Here is a 23899-nt window from a genome sequence, read left to right as displayed (position 1 = left end):
ACTGATGTGCCCCAAAATAAACGTGCTATTACCCAGTTTTGAGTTTTGTGAAATTCCTGGCTAGCTTCTTGTTGGAGTTTTCAGTGGTTTGCGGGATTTGAGTCTATACAATAGTAGATGTGTTAGTTTTGTACCAACACAAAACTGTTGTTATCAATGGCTTTCCTGGGGATCTGGGAAGGGTTTTGTAAGTTAGGAGGCGCTATCTCATCAGAGCTCAGTGTTATCCTTTTGCAGTACTGCTTAATAGGCACGGGTATTTTTCAAAACTAACTTCTCCCTGGAAGCAAGAGCTTCCCTGTGCTTAAAGAGAGGATGTTTCTTTTAAGTTTCAGTTAATTACCTTCTTTTATCTTCTTTTCCTTTTTGCTTTTGACTAACGTCCAAAACGTATTTCCAGGTCTGTTCCTTTCCTGGCCGTCCTGTTGCATAACTACTTCTATCTCCATGGAAAGAGAACTTCAACCAAAAGTTCAAACCTCAGTAGCTGCTGCAGCTTTGTCCTTTATAAGGAGCAAATGTTGTACATATAGCTTCCTTTTTTTTTTTCCAAACTACTTAATAGCTGTGCAAGTAGGAGAGAGAAAGGATGGTGCAGAAGGTCAACCAACTTTCTGAATTAGGTGTGTCCATTGTGATCTTCTGCTTACCCTCCTTACTGTGGGGGTGTTACCTACTGTGGGCCCAGAAGCTGTACATCTGTGTGAGTGGAGCCCTCGTTCTGTGCCCTGCTGAGGGGCTGCTCCTTGGGAGAGTGGGCATCCCAGCTAAGGCACCCCACTGTGCTAACATGGCTGCCTGACTGCCGGGCAACTCAGACTTTAGGAAAAAAATCTTAGGTCAAATGCATTTGTGCTGTAGGCCTATTAGACCACCAGAATGCTGAACCTGGAACTTCTGAACTGCGGTCAGTCCCTTAGGAGCATTGCAATCCTCCTGCAGGAGAAAAGGCAGTGGCTGGGAAGAGCTGTGACCAGAAATTAGTGTGTCAGAACAAATGCTCAGTGTGATCGACAACTTGGAGGTGGAAAGCTTTGGCAGATACAAGGTCGGTTGAAGTTGGTTGGTTGAGTCACCATCCCTGGAGGTCTTTAAAAGACGTTTAGATGTAGCCCTTAGTGATATGGTTTAGTGGAGGACTTGGTAGTGTTAGGACAGAGGTTGGACTAGATGATCTTGGAGGTCTCTTCCAACCTAGATGATTCTGTGATTCTGTGATTGTTTTAGCAAGGAGAGAACTCAGGGGATTATGTTTAATAGTGGGTCGTTTCTCTTTTTAAGCATATTTTTCACGTGTATATATAGAGCTGCTTGTTAAGGTAATGAGAGAGGTGGCTTGAAATGTTTGCTGTATTCCTGACACCCTTTTCCTCTCTTGTAGAGGCAGCAGAAGGGGCACTATTTAGACCTCTGTGCTCTATTTCTGAGGCAGTTGCCTGCAAATTAGGGAAAAGCCTGTTGCAAAACTATTGCTTAGTAATTCCTGAACATGTGCTTTATGCTAACTGAAACATGAAATGAGTTCTAATACTCTTCAAGTTCTACAGGAGGCTTGAAATTTACTTGCAGGGTAAGAGGCTTTGATCCACACATTTTCATAAGTATTCATAAAGAGGCAGAATTAGAAGCGTCCCTTTATTCCGTTTTTCATGTATGCTGGTTTTAAAATACACTTGAAGCTGTGGAATTGATTGAACTTTCATTGAAGCTTCTTTCCAGAGATGGGCTAGACTAAAATGCAGGGTATTGTAGGAAGCAAAAATATCCCACAGAATGCTATACCCCTCCAATCTCAGCTGGAGCAGACCTAATGGGGGATGTTGAGTTTTAGACTCCATAGTTGCTTTCTTAAACTGCCTAGATAAGTGCGGAAGCTTTCACGTAAGCATTTCAGTGGCCTTGGAATAGCCTCTGAATAGCAAGTGGCCTTGGAATAGTCTCTTCCAGCTAATCTGCATGTGGACAAGGGACTGACTCAACAGGTTTCCAGCCTGTGTGGAATTTATACATCTTCAAAGAGGTGATAGGGTAAGACCTCGCTCACTGATTGTGTTTTATGATTATTTAACATTAGCTTTTCATACATGCAAAGAAGATGGAAAGCCAAGGCTTTAACTCTGTTACAAATTCTTCCTACAGATAGAATAACAAAGCCTGTACCTGTGGAACAGATGTTCTTAATCTTGTGTGAGATATCAGATTCTTCAAATTTTTTTCTTCCCTATTCAGTTTACAGAACTAGTCAAAAGTGTTTGAAAAATGATCGCCTAAAATACATCATACCTTTTCAGCTAGCTCTATTTCTGATCTGCATAACTTTAATGTGAACACTGGTCACTTTTGGAGATAGTTCAAATCTTGGAGTAGTTTTAAGTCTAGTACCTAGATTCAAGGAGATTTTGAATCTCAAGAGGAAAAATACATGGAAAGAAGGAAGGAATGTCATAATGACAAAGGAAGTTTGACCACATCAATGTAGAATGTGGCTGACTTGGTTTCTTAAAATAGAATGAATGGGCTATTGTCTCTCTAAATTTCTCCCTCAAATATTCCATGTTTACTGTGCTGGACACCTGGTATTTTCTCATCCTTTTGATATTATTTCTGGGATTAATATCAGTTATATTAATCTGATGCAAGAAGATATGGTGTATTTCAGAATATTATCTTCTATTTGAGATTCTTAGTGCTTTGCCAGAAACTCTGGTGTCACCCTCTGTAGATCATTTAGCTTCTTAATGCATCAGTTCTTTTCTGCTAGATGGGAGGAATACACTCTAAATCTCTAGGTTTGTTGTGGAGATTGATATGATAGAAAGTAAATACCAAGATGCTGAGGGTCATGCAAATACTTTGAATAGGACTTTCCTGAGGAATTGTTTCCATTTTTCTGTCTGTCTTTCTATGTAGAGGGAAAATAAGACACTATTTAATGTCACGTGTAGCTAATCCATAGCACAAGCAGTGACCCAGCCGATTTCAGCTTGGTTTCTTTATCCTTTCAGGGTCTCTTACCTTTCCATTTGCAGAAGCACAGCAGACTCTCTTGTTTACTTGTTTTCTTTTATTTTGCTTTTTGTCTGAACCAATAAAATATTTAAACACACAAAAAATGTTTATTGGAGGCAAACAGCACAGTAGCTGTGTTTAAAAAAAATAATACACAAAACAACTGTAAGCAAATGTTACTCCCAGGTGTTTCCATGATGCCAGCCGTAAAAGTGTTCATTATAAACTATCAGTTCTGTCAAGATCAAGGAAGATTCCTGGAGAGCAGCACAAAAGGCAAAATAAAAGGATCTCTTCCTCTGTTACAGATAGTTCTACATATACATATGTATGTGCTGTGCATGTATGTTTGTGCATATGCATGTGTAGGTTTATATGCAGTCTATATAAATCAGTAGTGCTATCATCTTCTGTTGAAAATATTCACAAAAGTGTGCTCTTTGAAATGTGAATATCAAAAGGATTCTTCTTTCTGTTGTGAGATTCCTAGAATAAAACAACTTTAGGAAGAATTTGACCAACCCACCCAAGGTAGTGCCCATTTGAACATGCAGCCTTTAATTTCCACTGGGTATACCAAGCTTTTAGTTACTACTCGGGTTCCATTTCTCAAATATGTGATAGAGGATAGTGTGTGTGTGAGTGCATTGTGGAGGGGCTGGAAAATACTTTCTTCCTCCACCCCCATGAAATTCACTGTGTCATCACTAAGGTGTGCTTGGAAACAGCTGCCGGAGTTAGTGGTCAGGGGGCACTAAATAACAAGTACTTGCTGTGAGGGCATTTGATTTTATACCCTTCAGCTCTGACCAGACGGTCTTTAATCCTCATCCATTCCAAGGCCTAACAAAGCAGGAATTCATATGAGACAAGGCAGTAGTTTCTAGTTTCCTTAACAGGCAGGCTTCATCTTCACCATTAGCAGTCAAAGTGACTGTCTGGAGTTTTGGAAAACTAGCTTGTCCAGTTCTTGCCATATCAGTCTGCCTCACACTAGCTATCCTGAAAAAGAATAAGCTGTCTTGTATTTATCACTAGATTACATCTACAAGGTATTAAGACTCCAGAGGGTTGGTAGGTAAAGGGCAAGATGCTGTGGAGGTGAGGTAGCTGGCATTAGGAAAGGATGGGATAAAGGGTCCTGCTTTGGAGATGTGGCAGGGCTGGAGCAGGAGAGGTAAGGGGCTGAAGCAGGAGACCCGATGTTTGGGTAGCTAGTTCTAAGGGCTGGGAGTTGTGGCACAGGGGGGCAGTCAAGGGACACACTGAATAGATCCCCAAGGAATGAGGCTGGTAAATTCACTTTCTTAAAGAATAATGTGGGACTTCAGCTTTTTTTTTACTCACTAGGAAACAGATTACCTGTAAGAATGGCTTTTAAATTTGCCATACTTATTTTCAAGAAACTTCATTTCTCTGTGCTCTGTTTCCCTGTCTGCACTTTGGAGGAGGACTCATTCATTGGGTGGATTAGGGTATTGCTATCAGTTACACTGTCAAGTCACTGGAATGGGCTCCAATATTGTCTGGTGTATTTTGATGTAGCATGCAAAGTGTGATAAATGCTAAGTTTGTATGAAAATACAATGTTGTCTTTCTCTTGGAATCCATGCTACTCTTAGCTTCTTTTTGAGGTGTGTGACAAGTGCAGTTCCTTGATGGGCTCGCTTCAGTGTCAAGACAAACTTAGATTCATGCCCTGGCATTGTTGTATGCTGCCCTGTCAGTTGTGTCTATGCATCGCTGTGTGTGACTGTGCTGTAACCTGGACTGGGGAACTGCCTTCAGTTAGAGAAACAAGATGAGTGTCCCACCAGCCCCCCAACCCAGCTTCTTGAAGCCAGATCTTTTCAATGAAGTCATTTACTAAGCAGTTGTAGTGGTGGCATTGGTAAAGTTGTGGCCTTTAACTGAGGGTAAGGGAAGAGCTTTATTTTTTTTGTCATCTCGGAAGCAAATGTGATACAGAACTATTTCCTTAGTGCCACATAGAGGCAGTGCGTTTGGTGATCTTGTGAGTGTGTCGTAGTACCAGACCAGCTCCAGATGCTTTTGCTAATGAGAATGGTGTTTAAAAGCAGGAAGCCTGATTCCTCTGTGCCTTGCTTAGATGTTTTCACATGGGCCGCAAAGTGGTTGCACAGCAGTGCCATTCTTATCTGAACTAAAAAAAGAATAGGCTTCCCAATAAGTGTCACAGAACATCATGTTCCTAAAACCTTCCTAAGATTAAAAAGGCAGAAAAAAATCTGATTTTACAATAAGGAAAATATTTGTGAGAACCTAGCTAAATCTTCACCTTATAGTCTTCAGTTTATATTGTTTGCCTTACAATATGCTATATACTTCATCATTTGCTTACTTTTTAGGCTCTCTGTTACTCAGTGCAGTAATTCACAGATACTTGTTCTCATTCAGAATTCAGTAGTTCCAGTCATGTAATTCAGCTTTCACAGGCTAAGGAGTTTCTTCTAACTGCTTGTGCATGCTTCTAACCCACGGTGGTTCTAAAGTAAAAGGTTTTCATTTAGAACATCACAATTCAAGCTAACAACTGTTTTAAAGTAATCTACCTTCCTTTGTAACTGCAGCGAATCAGAAGTATGCTGTAGTCAGTTAATGCAGTTCAGCTAGTAAATGGGATTTTGTTAAGTCACGGTAACTCTGTAGCTTGCAATCATCTGTCTCAGCACTAGTTTGTCACTTGGGCACTCTTTCTTTCAGTTGTGCTTCCCCTCATCAGGTCTTGGGAACAGTCACTCCCTGCAAAGTAGCACTCAGTTAAGAAATGTTTAAAGAAAGGAGTTTCTAGGCTTGATTTCAGACAGTTACACTATTTATCAGTGTTGGACATTTCAATAGAGAAGAGCTGCCTGGCAGCATAGTGTAGTAACAGCACAATTCAAACAGATGATTATTGCAGTTAAAGTGTTATGACAGCATTTGTGAAAATGTAACCAACCCATCAAGGAACATGCAGAATTGAAGTGAACAGTTGCTCTGGCAGTAGAGACTAGTGATCATAAATCATCTCACAACCTAAGTATAGACAAAGCTGAGGATCTGAAAAGCAGCCCAAGTGCATGTGGGAGTCTTTGTTTTCCCTTTGTGCTCTCCTGTCACCTTCTCCATTATTGGCTGCTGAGGAGGTAGAATTCTTCCTCTGGATTGTTGTGACAACATCTGAGAGAGTTTACAAAATGATTTTTGGTGTGAATCTTGTCACCTTGCTTGAAAATTTTTTTGCCTCTTTATAATGCTCTGTAGGGTAATGTAAGCTATATTTGAGTAGTTCTCACTTTGGAGAACATGTGCCTGAAAGGGTATGTAAATGCAGGAGATGGGAAAAATAAAAAAATAAATGACAGGCACAACAGCCTGACCGGTGTTGGTGGGTGGGGGAGTCTGCATTACTTTCTTAAATTGTCTTTAGAAATAAGTGTGTCCTGGGAGCTGCTGAACACGGGCAAACGTGTCATTAATGGTGACATGCAACAGCAAACAGAATTTCTACAAGCCAATTCATTGCAATCATTCTGTCTAATTTTACTAAACTCCAGTGACTGAAGAATGAAATAGAAGGAACTTTTGAGACAATGAAAGTTTTCTCAGTCATCGTAGTGCTATGGGGAATGATGGCAATAAAAAGCACTTGAGTTGTTCTTGTTTAAACCCATAGCTTGACTCTTTGTACCTCTGCTCTCATTAAGAGTGTTTTTTTTTGTTTGTTTGTTTTTTTTTTTCCAATTTCCCCATATACCTGAGCCATCAAGCATTGTTTGAGGCTCTTCTACTGTGGAGACAAACTGCTGTGGATACCTAATCTCACATTCTGACTCCATGTCCTAGGTGCAAATTACTTTGAAGGAAGGTTTTCATCCATAACAATGCGGGAGTCTAAGGAGGAATTTGCGTCTCCTTATTTCAGTTAAAAGAGCTGGGGAAAGCATTTGAGAGAATGAGACTGTAGAAAGCAGTTACTTTGTGAAGGGGCACTGATAGTTCTGCAAGAAGGACCTAGTGAATACGTATTGCAATTATCTTTGTTTGAGCAAAACTACAGATACAGTGTAAGGAGACAAAAAATCTTGTTCTGTGTTGTGGGTCGGTTTGTTTGTTTTTTTCATAAGAAATTGGCCAACATAACTTGCAACTCTGCTTGGCAAGGGAGACAATAATATAATGTTAGAGGAAATGGAAACTCTAGAAGGACTCAAAATAGTTTGTTAAAAAAATTATGATGGTTTAAAATTTATGAAAACCTAAATTCCAAAAGGTTCACTAGGACTAGATCTTATTTTCTGACCTGCATGAGAGTGGGTTGACTTATACAATAGTACTTAACAAGAATAAAGTAGATGAAAGTTATTCTGTAAAATAAGTCCCTTGAATAAAATCAGAATTCATAGCAATAAAATGGATCGTGAGCTTTTCATCTGTTCACTACAATATACATAAAGTCAACACCTGCCTGTGAAGTTCTATTTGCAGGTATATCTTAGAAGGAAGTTGGACAAGTACCTAGAATGTTACTTGTTTTGAACTGAAGAATGCTGTATTAGGCTACACCCGCATTTTGGGAGGAAGAGCTGTGGACATAGCCTTTCTCCTGCAGCTGGTGGGCGATAGATACCTTTATTCTAACAGATGTAAGTTACAGGCCACATCCCAGGGCTGAAACTCATACAGCCATCACATATTTACACACAAAATAAATATGAGCTCTATTATATTATTAGTAATTCTTCTGCACCTTCCCCAAATTCTTGTTCTTGTCTAGTATATCAAATGGGTTATCTCAGCCATATTTTTATGTCTGTTTGAAGTCTCCATTGTGCTTCATTTACTTTGCTTCAGTCTACCTAAAGTCATGTAGCCAGGATTTTCTTAGCATTCCAAGCACAATACTCTGGGAACATGCATGAAGTGGAAAGACTTAACTGGTACCTGTAGACAGAATAACTTTACAGAAGGTAAGATCTTGTAGCAGAAGAATTTTTTACATGGAACATTTTTCATCCTGATCCTTTTCTTTGCCATGTAAGTTCCACTTTTAAGTACAAACTGAATACCTCATATTTAGATGTCAGCAAATAGGCCACTTTTAACACAATAAATTAATTAGTTAATTAAACACAATAAATTAATTAAACACAACTAATTAATTGTGTTGTTATTTGTTCAGTGTATTTCTAGACTCATATCCTTTAAGAGAAGGAAATGATAAAGGAGCATCTCCAGAGGAACACAGTGCATTCTCAGTGCTGGCATTGCCTTTGCAAATCCCTGCAAAACCCAGTTTTGGGGAGCTGGCAGGTAGCTCAGAGGTACTCTTTTCCTCCTGCAAGTTCACTGATAATGCTGTGCTGGATTTTATAGTTGTCTAGCAGAGTAGATGTATCAGAATGAAGAGGAGGGGAGTAAATAACACATGGTGGTGTACTCCTCCACACCAGAAGAAGTTTCCTTGTGGTAGATCGTACCGTCCAAAAATCTCACTGCAAAACAGTGCTTCTGCCTTGCATGTGTATACACATCTTTTAGAAGATCTAAAGCAGTGTAGTGATGCTGTATTTCTGTGTTGCTGTCCTGTTCCCTCTACTTTTCCACCCCCCAATCTCTTAGAAATTCTCAGTGTTTCCCAGGATATGCATCAAGTTTTTCGACCACGAGATTTACCTTAAATCCTTAAACATTAGGAAGAGTAGGAGATAGGATTGTTCTAAAGGATGGAAGGAAGGAATTTTTTTATTTTGTTTGGTCTGTGTGTGGAACTATGTGGGACTGCTCATTTGCACTATAATTTTCTCAGAGGGAAACATATTGCTGCTTTCATGACCAAGTATATGGACCTAGCTATCTTATCTTTCATATAGACAAGAACAAAGCTTTTCTTTTTATTAAGAAAAAGAGAGCTGAAGATGCACAAGTGACTGGGTAAAAATTAAATAACTCCTGGGAAACAAAATGCATAGTTAAAAATAAATTCATTGTGAAAAGTTCCCCAAAAGGATCCTTTCAAGTTTATGGCAGAGAATGAATCTGTATCCTAAAAAAGAATAAAGTCGGCAATTGTATGCACTTTTCATGACTCTCATGTAAAACCTGGCAAACAGATTATTTGTTGGCTTAGTAGATTAGACATGAGGGCTTCTGTAAATTAAAAACAAAAGCAGCTTTGGAATGTATTTCACTGTCTCAGTTGGAAAACAAAGATCTCTTTTCCCCCCCGCTCCTTCTTTTCCTTAGGATAATTAAAAATAAAAAAGTGTGTAGAGCCATATAAATAAAACAAGGGCTGGGATGAAAAAAAAAAAAAAAAAGAAAATCTTCCTTCAAAGAGATGTCAGCAATCACAGTTTTCATTTATCTGTGCCAAGAAATGTGCTTATATGTAGGTCTGAATGTAGTTTATTCTTGACTATTTATGGAAGTTACGCTCTTAGAGACCTTAATATGTAATAAAAAAAAAAAAAAGGGGGCGGGGGGAGAATCCTTAATTACAATCTGTTTTAAATGATGCTTAACTTAAAAGCTTTAAAATACCCCTCTGAGCATTACACAGTGTTCTAGTGTCTTTTTTTTTTTATCAGTTCTTACCGGTACAAATACATTAGAGTTTATGCTCTAATTATATAGGATTTTGTTGTAATTCACTTCAAGAAAGTGCGAATAAATTCTTCATGAGCAAAATATGTTACTTTGAATTTCTGAAAAAAAACCAACACTGGCTGCACAACTGCTCTTCAAGTTTGGAACCTAAAAGAGAGCACAATCTGTAGTAAAGAACATAGAATATGTTCAAGATATAGTTCAACTAAAAATCATTCAAGAAAGAGGAAAACTTGTGCCATGGTATGTTATACAATTACTTACTTTTCTACTAAGTGAAAAAAATTGTAAATTGTTATAACTCTCAATATACATATTCTGATGAGGAGCTACAGAATAACTCCTTAAAGAGTTACTTGCCTAAGTCACACACATTTCTGATTGTACAGAATACTTCTGTCAATGTTTATTCTGCCCCTTTTATTTTGCGATAGCTTCTTCCTGTGATTCTTTATCACTTTATCTCTGTTCTCATATTTAGTTTTGGGCCGAGTCTTGTCAGACTTGGGTTGATAGGGGGATGGCAAATCAAAGGAAATGTAATGTACCCTGGGAGCAGTCTGCTCAGTCATCGAAGCAGCTCAACACTACAGTTCTTTTTCTGAAATGCAGAATTTCCTCTGGTGCCCCATGCTACTGGGCTATATTTAGCTTGTGAAGAGGATGGAGAAAAAGAATTAGCTGAAGAGTGCTACTGTTCCCCAGAAGCTATTATCTGGTGTAGGTAATCCTAGCCCATGTTTCCATGTTGGAAGCAGTGGTGACAGAGCATGTGTGTTTTCCTTAATTGTCTTTGAGAAGATGCTTCTGCTGGACATCAAACACTGTGCACTACTGTACTGCTTTCTTTACCTTTCTGGTGGTTTGGAGAATTTCCTTATAGTTTTCAAGATGATCCAAATGAGTTTGAGACTCATTTACTGCTTGTGAAAAGTGGGATGCGAAAGGAGAAAATACTGTCCTCAAAAGGCATGTGGAAACCTTATGAACACAAATGAGCAGTTTGCTGGCATCTATACAGGTTTTATATGTGGCACCATTCATTCCTATTGCTCTTTTAGGACTTTACAGAGAGTGCAACAAAATATCAAGATTTTAGGATGTATAAGAAATGCAGAACCAGTTTTTGAATCTGCAGTTGGGAAATATCATAGGCAATTTTGGCTAATAATTATCTGGCCAGCTATCAGGCATGTTCTGTTCAAGACTGATTCTCAAGGATTTTCTTGATTTTGATTGAATGTTTTTTATCTGTGAACACTACAGTCTTTATGTAGAAACTAATATTCATTTCCAGTTCTGGGCCAACTGGCAAATCCAAATCCAAATATTACTAATTGGCCACTCATAAGCTTTTCTAGCAATTAATTCAGTTATAAATGATTCAGACCTTTCTGTAACCAAAATAAGATCTGTGCTTGGTTTATTTTTCACAGAACTATTTCATGCTAGACAAAGATGTCTAATAAACCATTACTGAGGGGAGGAGAATCAGATGGTTTATTTGACAGTCCTCGCTACCTCTGCTGCAGTTTCGCAGACAGATAAAGCGTAATCTTTCTTGTAAAGCTGTTTATAGATTTTTATGAAAACACAAAAAATACAGTTCTTCCTCCATTTCAAACTTTTGCATGGAACATTCTTATGGTTTAACTCCACTGGGCAGATAAGCACCACACAGCCCCTCTCTCACTCCCTTTCAGCAGGATAGAGAGGGAACAGTAAAGGTAAAAGTGAGAAAATTTATGGGCTGAGCTGAAGACAGTTTAATAGGTAAAGCAAAAGCTGTGCATGCAAGCAAAGCAAAATAAGGAATTTGTTCACTGCTTCCTATTGGTACACAGATGTTTAGCCATATCCAGGAAAGCAGAACTTCATCATTCATAATGGCTACTTAGGAAGATAAATGCCATAGCTCTGATCATGCACCCTTTCCTTCTTCTTTTCCCCAGCTTTTATTGCTGTACATGGTGTCCACATGTTATGGGACATCCATTTGGTCAGCCAGGGTCAGCTGTCTTGGCTGTGTCTCCTCCCAAATTCTTGTGCATCCTCATCCTCCTCACTGGCAAGGCAGTGTGAGAAATAGAGAATATCTTGGCTCTGTGTAAGCACTGGTCAGCAACAACTAAAATGTCAGCGTGTTATCAACACTGTTTTCATCACAGATCGAAAACATAGCACCATAACAGCTACTATTAAGAAAATTAACTCTATCCCATATCCCAGTACAAACTAACACAAATATTCTGTCAGCAACGTGGAAACTCAAAGAAGGTATGAAGGAAGGCTGCATGGGGAAGATGTAAGTTTCTAATCCTGACCATTGGTACAGCGATGAACTGAATCTTTAATAAAAATCAGTTATTTCACACAAAATTATGCACCTATATGTTTGTACATTGATAGTATTTTTGCAGACAAATATTTTGTGATCCAAAGCACTGAAATGAGTGTTTGCAAGTAATTATGCATGCATTTCTTCATGTGTTTCTACATGGTGATGTGTGAAACAGGGCCTCTAATGAAACCCTTTCAATGTGGATCCCAAGGCATTCTTTCTAAACACTGAGGTATTTCATCCTGGTATTTCAGCTGGATTTACAAGTGATTACATTTGCTTGTCTAAACTGCCCTGCAGTCGCTGTTGGCACACCGTTCTTTCTCTTTACCAGTTTTAAACTGTTCTCTGTTGCATTAGACAGCTGCATTCCAGCTTTATGACATCTACATTTTGGGGATGGTTAGGCTGTGATCCATACAAGGACCATCAGTTCCTTTTTGGTGTCTGAATGATACTTGATACCTATTTGGCTTCTGTTCCAAAATTCCTATGTAGTCTCTGTAGCATTGTATCATTGGTCGCTATTTGTTCCTGCTCTTTATTATAGTTCACAGAAGCTGAATGGAAATCACAGCCCATTAATGCTAGGATCATAATAGGCACATATTGGTTTGCTTTTAAATTTCTAACTGTGGTCTCTTGCTTCCTCTCCTTAAAGGAAAAGGACATATAAAGGAAAAAGAACATATAAAAAAGGCTCCTGGCTTGTGATAAGGATGGGGAGATCGCTCACTAGTTACTATCACAAGCAGACAGCATAGGGAGGTTCATGAAGTTTATTGCCTATTGCTAGTAACGGACAGAGCAGTGAGAAACTAAAAGCAAACTAAAAACACCTTCCCCCCCATCCACCCTCTTGTGCATCCTCTCCACGAGTGGTGCAGGGGAACGGGGAATGGGGGTTGTGGTCAGTCCATGGTGCTTCATCTCTGCTGCTCCTTCACAGTCATGCTCTGCCCCTGCTCCAGGTGGGGTTGCTCCCATAGGATGCCGTCCTTCCTGAACTGATCCTGCGTATGCTTCCCACAGGCAGCAGCTCTTCAAGAACTGCTCCTATATAGGTCCGTACCACGGTGTCCATCCATCAGGAGCAAACTGCTCCAACACAGGTCCCCTATGGGCGGCAGCTCCTCCCAGGCCTCCTGCTCCTGCATGGGCTCCTCTCCATGGGCTGCAGCTCTGGCCTGTGGCCTGCTCCTGTGGTGGCTCTCCACGGGCTGCAGCGTGGAGATCTGCTCCGTGTGGGACCCATGGGCTGCAGGGGGACAGCCTGCTCCACCAGGGGCCTCTCCACAGGCCACAGCGGAACTGCTGCTGCGTGCCTGGAGCACCTCCTGCCCTCCTGCACTGAACTTGGGGGCCACAGGGCTGGTTCTCTTGTGTTTTCTCACTCCTCTCTCTCACGACTGCCATTTTGCAGCAGATTTCTTTTTCCCCCTTTTTCTTCTATCTCCTCTCCTAGGGGCCCGACCAACGTTGCTCATGGCTTGGCTAGGGTCAGTGGTGGGCCCCTTTTGGAGCTGTCTGGAACTGGCTCTGATCTGACATGGGGCAGCTGCTGGGCTCTGCTCACAGAGGCCACCTGTGCAGCCCCCCCTGCTACCAAAACCTTGCCATGCAAGCCCAATGTACTAACAGTTGTCAGAAATTGTAGGGGATACAACCAACTGTTCCGAATTGCTATGAGACTGGGTAAAACTGAAAAGGACTAGCGTCTGTAGACTGGGAAAGAAGATTCAGTCCAGCAAGTCCATGAAGCAATAGAAGTCACACATAGACATCTGTGCTGTTGTCATGTAAAAAGGCACAGAATTACAACAACAAAATTCCTGTTTTCTTTAGCCATGCTTCTGTCAGGAATAGTGTAACCAGCAGGACCAGGGAGGTGATCATCCCCTTGTATTCTGCTCTGGTGAGGCCGCACCTCGAGTACTGCGTTCAGTTTTGGGCCCCTCACTACAAGAAGGACACTGAGCTCCTGGAGCATGTCTAGAGAAAGGCTACGAAGCTGGTGAGGGGCCTGGAACACAAGTCCTGTGAGGAGTGGCTGAGGGAACTGAGGTTGTTTATAGTCTGGAGAAGAGGAGGCTCAGGGCAGGCCTTATTGCTCTCTACAACTCCCTGAAAGGATGGTGTGGGGAGCTGGGGGTCAGCCTCTTCTCACAGATTGCTAGCAATAGGACTAGAGGGAATGGCCTCAAGTTGTGCTAGGGGAGATTTAGGTTGGAAATGAGGAGACATTTCTTCTTAGAAAGAGTAGTCAGGCATTGGAACGGGTTGCCCAGGGAGATGGTAGCATCACTGTCCCTGGGAGTGTTCAAGCGAAGGTTGGACCTGGTGCTTTAGGGACATGGTTTAGTGGGTGATATTGGTGGTAGGGTGATGGTTGGACCAGATGATCTTGGAAGTCTGTTCAGACCTTGATGATTCTATGATTCTTGCTGTATTTTTGATAAAGGTGTAGCACAAATTCAAGGGCTTGCCCATATCAGTCTTTAACAAAAGAGGAATTACTCTGTATCTAATTGGCAAGGAAGATGCTTGGGTGCTCTGGCTGCTTCTGTGGGAATTTTAGAACCTGCAGACTTCTGGTTGCTATTCTAAAGAATGTAAGAGACATTGAGTGGTTTACAGGTATAGCAGTTAGAAATGAAGGGGAAATGTCTTGGCACATCTGTTCCTCTCGGTACACTTTCCTGATGAACCCAGAGCATCTCGTCATCTTACATTCCCTGTGTAATTTTGCCTCACTCCTCTTTTCTGTGGCTGAAGAGGAAAAGCAGCTTCTAACAAACAGGCTTAATCTTCCAAGGTGCCAAACAATATGGCCTTATACAGTGAAGTGTATATATGGTTGACCTGAAGAATATGAATAGGTTTGCTGATTTCAAAGGTCTTTCCCAAAGCTTCAAGATTCTGTACGTTAAGGATGATGACATAACAAGCCAAGGGTCAGGGATGTATGTTCCCTTGTGCAATAATTCATTTCCTCTCAGCTGTGAATGAGGCAAGTGGACAAAGGGGCATAGTGTAGGGAGACTAGACATGTAAGGAGAGACAGACATGGTTATTTTGCTGTAAGTGGCCTGCTCATTACTGTCATTAAATAGAGCTAATTGCCAGCAGTAGGCACAGGTTTCTGTGCCCTACCTGTCTTCCACATAATTTTATTCAGTGTGTCCATGGGGCCTTGGATCTCACTCTTGCTGTTTGTTTAGTGAGATTCTTTAGTCTTGTGTGTCATTAATAACTCAATATCAGCTGGTTTTACTGCTTATTGTCTCTTGTATACCTTTTATGTTTTGAAGTTCTTTTATTAGGAAGATTTACTGTAAACAAAGAGCAGACTGAGGACAAGGTGCTGTATGTGACTGAGAGGTGAGAGTTTTGCATGGTGTTTTATTTCATTGTGTTGTGTTTTCCACATGTGATAGCCTGGAAGATAAAAGGGTACTGCAGAAGCAGAATTGACTTCGCAAGGCCTAGTGCGGATATGCTGCAGTACCTAGATAGATATCTGGGTCAAACTAGTGTGAAAACCAAATGAAGACTATGTGCTGTAAATATACAGATAAATCATTGTCACTTACCTTCCTTGTATTTAATTATTTCAAGGATCTTTACAGGATCAGCTTATCCAATTTATGTCTGTTTCAGAGCTTCTGCTGTCAAGCCTTATTTTGTTTACTAAATTCTCTGAGGCAGAATGCCTAGGTCTGATACAGTGGAAATGAGTGTTGATGCATATCTCTGCACAGACGGTTTAAAAAAAAAGTCATTTTTGAGGGTAATAAATTATTATGTCTACCCACGGTTGTGAAATCCCCCTGGAAAATTTGAGAGGAAAATGTTACTGCAATTGTAGAAATCTCAGTAGCTTGACTAGACTGTTTGCTTCTCTTTGGAAATGCTAACAGATAGTAGAGCAGACTATGGACTAATGTCTTGCCAACAGCTTTTCTTCATGCCAAAACTATTTTTTTTTCCAAGATAAAAATCTTTAAAAGCTTTTCAGTGCAACAAACTAATTTTTCTCTTCAGAATTGCATAACTGAACCATTTTGTGTTTGTCCAGAAATGGTGAAAGAGATGAGATCTCAAGATACAGCTTAGTTTCAGGTTAGAGAGAATGTTTATGGCTTTATTGTAAGTCTCTGCCTCATGAGCGTTTGAAAAATAAATGCTGGCATAACCCTAACTACCACAGAACAGCAACGTTACAAATCCCTGTGTAGCTCCCCACTGTGCCTTTATTATTGGTCCTTTTACAGATAAAAAAAAAAAAAAGCACTACTGTTTCTAGACTTGGGATTCATCTTTATAGTAACTTTTGCTCACTTAAACAGAACAGTATACATCTGGGTAAATTTTTAATATATATATATATATATTTTTCTACAAAGCACAAACATGACCTCCTTGGCTCATAGGTAAAAGCTCTGGCACAGTTTTGCACCTCTCGTTTAAACATCGTTTTATGGGCTTAAATCCTCATTGTCTGAACTGTCAGGATGGTTCAGGTGATTAGCAAGCTGCTTAGATCGAAAAGTGGCCAATTTTAGGTATACTGGTTCTCTGCCAACATTTTTTTTTTGGGGGGGTGGGGGTGGGGGGGTGTTTGCCCTCATTATTCTCTAAAGGAGGGACCACAGCATTTTACTCTGGCGATTAACGTTATGTCAAATTGCACACAACTGCCCAAATCTTTCAGAATTGATTATTAATAGAGTTTTGGAACAAATAACACTGAGTTAATTAGTGCATCTGTAATCAGCAAATAATCAACTCTATTCATCTATAACAAACATCTTTGCCTGATCACACTGTAATGTAAAGTAAAAGTGGAAACAATTTTATACTAACACAACTGGCATGAGCTCTATTTTTGCATGCATTCAGTACTCGGTGTGATCTTTTTTACTTGCTTCATATGTTTCATCATGTTTCATCATCTGTCTACAAGGCTTGTTGGGTACACAGTCTACTGTAACCTTTACTGCTCTGGCAGAACATCTATAAATCAACAGTGGGTTTATTGATCTAAATCATGGCTCACATCTTTGTCTCATAAATCAGCATATCTCTATTAACCTTATTCATGTGGCTGCATCTTTTGGTGTTTCATGTTCTTATCTGTATGTATTTCTGACATATGAAAATATTTAAATAAATTATATGGTCTGGTATCACAGAACATGTACCAAAATACTGCCTATGTCTCAGGTTCTTTGTAAGATATCCAGGTGCCATGGATGTGTGTTAGCTGGAATCTCTCATAACGAACGCAAAGGGTTCTAACAATTGTACACAGATAATTCTTTTTGGTGGTGACTAAAACTCAAAAGTTTCAGAGCTATGATTGTATGGCCAGCCCCTGCTTAGGAACCTTGTAAGACATTATCATAAGAATGACAGCATTAATTTAAGGCTAAGCATCTGTCTAACCTAGCATCCTTTAGCCAGCAGTGGTAATAAGCCTTAGCACAAAATAAAACAGGACAAATACATATTTCTAACCCAGCTTTCTCCTAGTCTCATAATACCTGAGCTTCATGTTGTTTGTTTGTTTAATAACTTGCAGTGTGTTTCTTTAAATGCGAAGTGCTGCTGTGCCCTTGCCTGGAAAGCATTCGAATGGCCTACCATCCATTGTATGAAGAACCCCATTTTTTGTTTTCTTTTGCCCTTTGTTTTTCTAGCTTTGGTAGTCTCTCATACTAGTATTAGGACAAAGTGAAAATAATGATTCCTATCCACTTTTCCACACCACTCATGATGATTTATCCTTATCATTCTACCTTTTAGACTCTTTTGTCTTTTCTTCCTGAAGAGTTCTGATCTATTCAGTCCCTTTCAATATGGAAGGAACTATTTCCAGTTCTAAATTATATTTTTTTGAGATGGGAGTCAAACAGCACACCATAATTGAGGAATAAGTAAATAATGGGTTTATATGGTGGAGTAATGATGCTTTCAGTCTGGTTACTTGTCTTTTCCTGCTGATACACAGAACAGCAGAAAAACTTTGGTTGGAGGGGAAATAAGGAATCATCCAGTCTATGCTCCTGCTTGAGGCTGAGCTAACTTCAAAATTTGACTTGGTTGTTCAGGGTCTTATCCAGCTAAGTTGTGAAAATTTCCTAAGATGGAGATTCCAGAGACACTCTGGGTGCCTATTCCAGTGCTTAACTGCAGCCAGTACAATTTTTTTCCTTCATATCCAACATATAACTTGCAATAATGGAAATTAAACTATTGCCTCTTATTCTTTTGCTTTGGGAAGAGTTTGTCTCCATCTTCTTTGTGACCTGCTTTTACGTAATGGAAGACTGCAATTGGATGCCACCCTAGCCTTCTCTTCTGGCTAAATAAATCCTGTTCCCTCAGCCTCAAATATCATTTGCTCCAGCTCCTAACCATCTTAGGGGCCTTCTTCTGGACTCAGGATTTTGTTAACCTCTAATACTGGAGTGTCAAAAGCTGGGCATACTACTCTTAAGTGTAGCCTCTCAGCTGCTCAGTACCTTCCCTTAACCTGCTCACCACACTCTTGCTGATGCAGAGTGGTAGGTGGTTGACCTTCTTTTCCACAAAGACCCATTTAAATTTGAACCCTGGGTCCTTTCCTGCAGAGTTGCAGAACGGTCAAATGGTTCCCAGCCTGTATTTTTGCATGGGTATTTCTTCAAGATTTTGCATTGTCTTTCAATGTCACGAGGCTCACGTTGGCTCATTCGTTGAGCTTTTTGACAGTATATTGAAAGTGGTAGGTCATTCTGGCTAGGTCAAAATAATGTAATAAATCTTCAGAGAGGTGATTCAGTCCAGGGGCTGGAGGAAAAAAATAGCAAACTGTTCTTCATTCTGATTTGAGAATGCTAGAATGTTTAGAAATGCTGGAAACAAACAATCTGATATTTCTGTGTTTAAAAATCCCTTTTTTAAAAATGGTATTTTGACTTCAAATGTTTGTAGGAAATGAAAACTAGTCAGAATTATAAAAAGCTTCTTTAGAATTGCAAGTCTTGCCAATCTCTAAAATTTACTATTTCTGGTAAGTAAATAAGGAAAAAAAATGCAAAGAGTATCTGGAGAAATACAATAATATGATCTCATCTAAGGCACAAAAGGTATAATGATGATAATGCAATTACTATCACTCTCCATATAAAACTTGTCATCAGGGCTGTCTCATCATTTGGGATATGAGAGGTTAAACATGATAAACAAGGTCAATCTGAATAACTTGTTTAGCTAGTCCTTTTTTTTTTTTCATGAACAAGTTGTTTTTCTATTAAGCATTAAGAAAGAAATTATCAAGGCTATGAATCTCACTGTCCTTTGTTTCAGTTTTTTAGAAAAATCTGTCTAGATCATTTTGCTCTTTTGCAATGTAAAAAAATTTTATACAGTTGAAAAGGTAAGCTGGTTCAACATGGGGATTTATTTCAGGTTTCTGTGGGTTAAATTTTAGATGAGATCTGACATGGGTTGCATTTGTGAAAGCTGGTGGAAGGAAACTCTTGAATCCATGTTGGATCACCCAGCTGCTGGATCACCCAGTTATTTTTATAAGCTTCTAAAATTCTGCATATCTTCTGTTGTAAACAAGTCTTGAACAAGCCTTGAATCTTGGATTTTATAGGTGAACTGCTGCTGAGCAATGTCTTCAGTATCACAGAATGCAGCATTAGCTAGTTCTGGCTTTCAGACAACCACCAGAGGAGTAAGCTTTGCACTGAGGTGCAACTGAAAAACATTTATAATTAGTTAACTACCTGCTTACTTTCTTGATTTTGTTGTTACTTTCTTTAAATTGTATTGGGAGAATGCCAAAACATCTGTAAAGTTTTATTTGAACTTGAAAATCTTTATTACTCTGGTGTCAAGGACCTTCTGTACTCACTTTTCTCCAGCACTCAAGCCACTGAGCACTAGTCACGTGAATCTTGATAGAAAGCAAATGTTAACTTTTCATGCTTGAGTACCTACTGACAGCTAACATTGAAGTTGTAAGCACATGTATTTGCACTGGAAGTGGTATCTGCTTTATGAGAAAGAACACTGTGAGGTCCTAAGGTAGTGCTTAACATGGTAAGGTAGTGTTCCTCAGATCTTCTTGCCAGAATATAAGAATGGAGACTATTAAATAAGATTTGAAATGTCCCTTTTATGTCACGACTACTTACATACATAGTGTGATGACCATGATTGTGACAGAAAATCACAGGCTCATACATGCAGTGTTCTCTGTGCCTACATATAATCTGTATGAAATATGAATGAAAGCAAAGAGACAGCTTCCCTAAAGCCTTTATGCCAAACTTCCAGCACAGAAGCTGTTAACATAATCTCTGTCAACTGGAATAGCCTTTTACTAGTCTGAGAACTAAGCTCTCTTATCCCTGTGTTCTGTTCCAAGTAGAGCCTATTCTGAAACCGTGACTTAGATTAGATCTTGCTTATTCCACTCTATGGGAATTCAGTTCAGCACCCCCTGAAATAACAAAACCAGCATCTTTGCAGAAAGTCCAGAGATTCTGTCATGGTGGAAAACTGTAATTTGTTTCCAGCATGACACCCACCATCTCCCAGCTGAATAGCCTGACTGCTTTAAACAATCACAGCAAACTCTCAAAATATATATTTTGGTAAGATTTCTCTTTTCCCCTCTAAGATGTTTTTATTTCTGTTTTTACCACCAGGGCACTAGTTGTCATTCCTGACAGGGGCTAAATACTTTTCTAGTCAGTTTGTTCACTGGATTTTTAGTTTTGCCAGAGGGGTTACTACAGATTCTTGACACGCTGCATTAAGGCTTGGCATTCAGTGCTGATTCATGGTAAATCTTACAAGTCTTCTTAGACAGATTGATGACAACACACTTGGTTTCTGCTATGGTGCTTACCATTGGTTTTTCATGTTCATGCTCTACCTTTCTGAAGAAGAGGATTTCCATCTTTGACTTCAAACTTCAAAGCTCAGTGGTTTAGAAATAACATGGACTTAGCAAATTCCTACACGTTTTGCTCTGTTTATCTGGAGTTCAGTGCCTAGATTTTCATCTAATGATCTAGCTTCTCAGTTAAGAACAGACTTATTTATCAAGAAGATTCTCAAAATGAATAAGATGAATCTTTCCTTTTGTGAAATCAGTTATATTCTAGCTTTCACGTCTTTTACAGTCACGTATTTGTACTTTTCTTAGTAATAGTTACTCTAATATATTAGTCTGACCTAGTATTTCTTTCTTTGATATACTTTGTCCAATTTACTTAAAATCTTGAGGAATCATCCTGTGCAAATTTCATCAGCTTTGTAATTAAGTATAATATAGCTGATTCTACTGACTTTGTCTATTGCAAAAAAAAAAAAAAAAAGTGTATATTAAAAAAATGTAAAAATAGTATATATGGGAAAAGTGTAGTGAAAGTGGTTTTGGTTGACATTTGGAACATTTTGAGTTTTCAGCACAAGAAAGTAGGATCTTTGTTAATAACATAATAATTTGGGAATGGCATAAGATCCTACGTACACCACAGAATTAATATGTTGATTTCACATTAAGTGTTTAAATGTGTGAATATACTCTTATTTTAACCAAGCTAATAAGAATGAAGTTGTAACAGGATTCATCCTTGTATACATGATGCTATGCTGTCCTTAATTAAAAAACAGAAAACAAAACAAAAAAAACCAACACATTTCCCTCTTCTATATTCTTAGCAGCTGAGACATTATACATGGCACTTAGAATGTCCCAGAATGTGCTGACTTGAGCACAGTTACGTGATGTGATAGCTGTAGGTATAAGAAAATCCCTGAGACATTGAGATATTTACATAAAACAACCAGAGAACTGCTGCGGTTATGACACATTTGCTGGACAGTGTTGTTCTTTGTGATATTGGCACTCTATGCTTCTCTTCTCTGAATCACAAAGAGGAACTTGCTCTGTTGGCAGGTGACAATCAAGAAGACAAAAGATTTTGTGGTGTTTTCTCATTGTTTGCAGTAAAGCTGTTTCACATTTCCTGTTAGCTTGCAATTGTTTTTTTCATAATGTTTTGCAGAATGTAATTAATGGATGTGTATCAAATATTCCTACAATAATGTAATCTAATATATCCTATTTAGAGCAGGATTTATGAAGTTGGAAATGATAACAATTAGAAGGAAGTAGCATAATATGGAGATAAAGGCAAAATAAACAGGGAATAACAGTATAGAAATGGAAACCACCTTAACCAAAGTGAAAATAAGATTGGAAAAGCTGGATATGCTTAGACAGGGAGAACTAGATGCGCTTCACAGCAGAACATTGAAAGAAAGAAAGCTGCAAGTTGATTTTCAAGGGCTTGTAATACACCTGTGAATGGCTGCAAATGATTGGAGAATAACAAACATAGTGTCTGTATTTAAGATGGTGGTGAAGCTTTGGAGTACATACAGACCTCTAAGTCTACTTACGCATGAATTTTTTAAAGAAAGGTTAGTTAACAATATTAATTGAAATGGAATGGTGACAGACTAGTCTTATGTCCTTCTTTGATAATTTGACCAAGTTCCTAAAGTATAAAAATATCACAGAATCACAGAATTGTCTAGGTTGGAAGAGACCTCCAAGATCACCTAATCCAACCTCTGACCTAACACTAACAAGTCCTCCGCTAAACGATATCACTAAGCTCAACATCTAAACGTCTCTTAAAGACCTTCAGGGATGGTGACTCAACCACCTCCTTGGGCAGCCTACTCCAATGCCTAACAACCCTTTCAGTAAAGAAGCTCTTCCTAATATCCAACCTAAACCTCCCCTGGCACAACTTTAGCCCATTCCCCCTTGTCCTGTCACCAGGCACGTGGGAGAATAGACCAACCCCTACCTTGGTACAGCCTCCTTTAAGGTACCTGTATAGAGCGATAAGGTCGCCCCTGAGCCTCCTTCAGGCTGAACAATCCCAGCTCCCTCAGCCGCTCCTCGTAAGCCTCATTCTCCAGACCCCTCACCAGCTTCGTTGCCCTTCTCTGGACTATCTCGAGCACCTCGGTGTCCTTCTTGTAGCGAGGGGCTCAACACTGAACACAGTACTCGAGGTGCGGCCTCACCAGAGCCGAGTACGGGGGACAATCACTTCCCTAGCCCTGCTGGCCGCGCTGCTTCTTATACAAGCCAGGATGCTGTTGGCCTTCTTGGCCACCTGAGCACACTGCTGGCTCATATTCAGCCAACTATCAACCAGTACTCCCAGGTCCTCCTCTGCCAGGCAGCTTTCCAACCGCTCATCTCCCATCCTGTAGCGCTGCTTGGGGTTGTTGCAGCCCAGATGCAGGACCCGGCACTTGGCCTTGTTGAACTTCATGCAGTTGCCCTCAGCCCATCGGTCCAGCCTATCCAGATCCTCCTGCAGAGCCTTCCTTCCCTCGAGCAGACCGACACACGCACCTAACTTGGTGTCATCTGCAAACTTACTGAGGGTGCACTCGATCCCCTCATCCAGGTCATCGATAAAGATATTGAAGAGGACCGGCCCCAGCACTGAGCCCTGGGGGACTCCACTAGTGACTGGCCTCCAACTGGATTTGACTCCATTCACCACGACTCTTTGGGCCCGGCTATCCAGCCAGTTTTTAACCCAATGAAGCATATGCTAGTCCAAGCCACAAGCAGCCAGTTTCTTGAGGAGAATGTTGTGGGAAACGGTGTCAAAAGCCTTACTGAAGTCAAGGTAGACCACATCCACAGCCTTTCCCTCATACACTAAATGTGTCACTTGGTCATAGAAGGAGATCAGGTTCGTCAAGCAGGACCTGCCCTTCATAAACCCATGCTGACTGGGCCTGATCGCCTCGTTGCCCTGTAAGTGTTGTGTGATGACACTCAAGATAATCTGCTCCATGAGCTTCCCTAGAACTGTAGTCAAACTTACAGGT

General features: G+C 39.9%; 1 protein-coding gene across 4 annotated transcripts in view; it reads left to right on the top strand.

The window, feature by feature from the left end:
• SOX6 (SRY-box transcription factor 6) overlaps positions 1-23899 on the top strand; it is a 484589-nt gene that overhangs the window by 415925 nt on the left and 44765 nt on the right. Inside the window, exon 15 of one of the 4 annotated variants that reach the window (XR_013952303.1) lies at positions 401-567. The exons of the other annotated variants lie outside the window; for them this stretch is intronic. The gene's annotated coding sequence lies outside the window, so the exon portion shown is untranslated. Of the gene's footprint in view, positions 1-400; positions 568-23899 lie in introns of those variants that run through there. 4 annotated transcript variants of the gene reach the window in all.

This window comes from Anser brachyrhynchus (genome assembly GCF_964034855.1).
Source record: "Anser brachyrhynchus genome assembly, chromosome: 5".
Lineage (NCBI taxonomy): Eukaryota > Metazoa > Chordata > Aves > Anseriformes > Anatidae > Anser > Anser brachyrhynchus.
The sequence above is the reverse complement of the archived record's forward strand: the minus strand, read 5'-3'. Positions and strand labels throughout refer to the sequence as shown.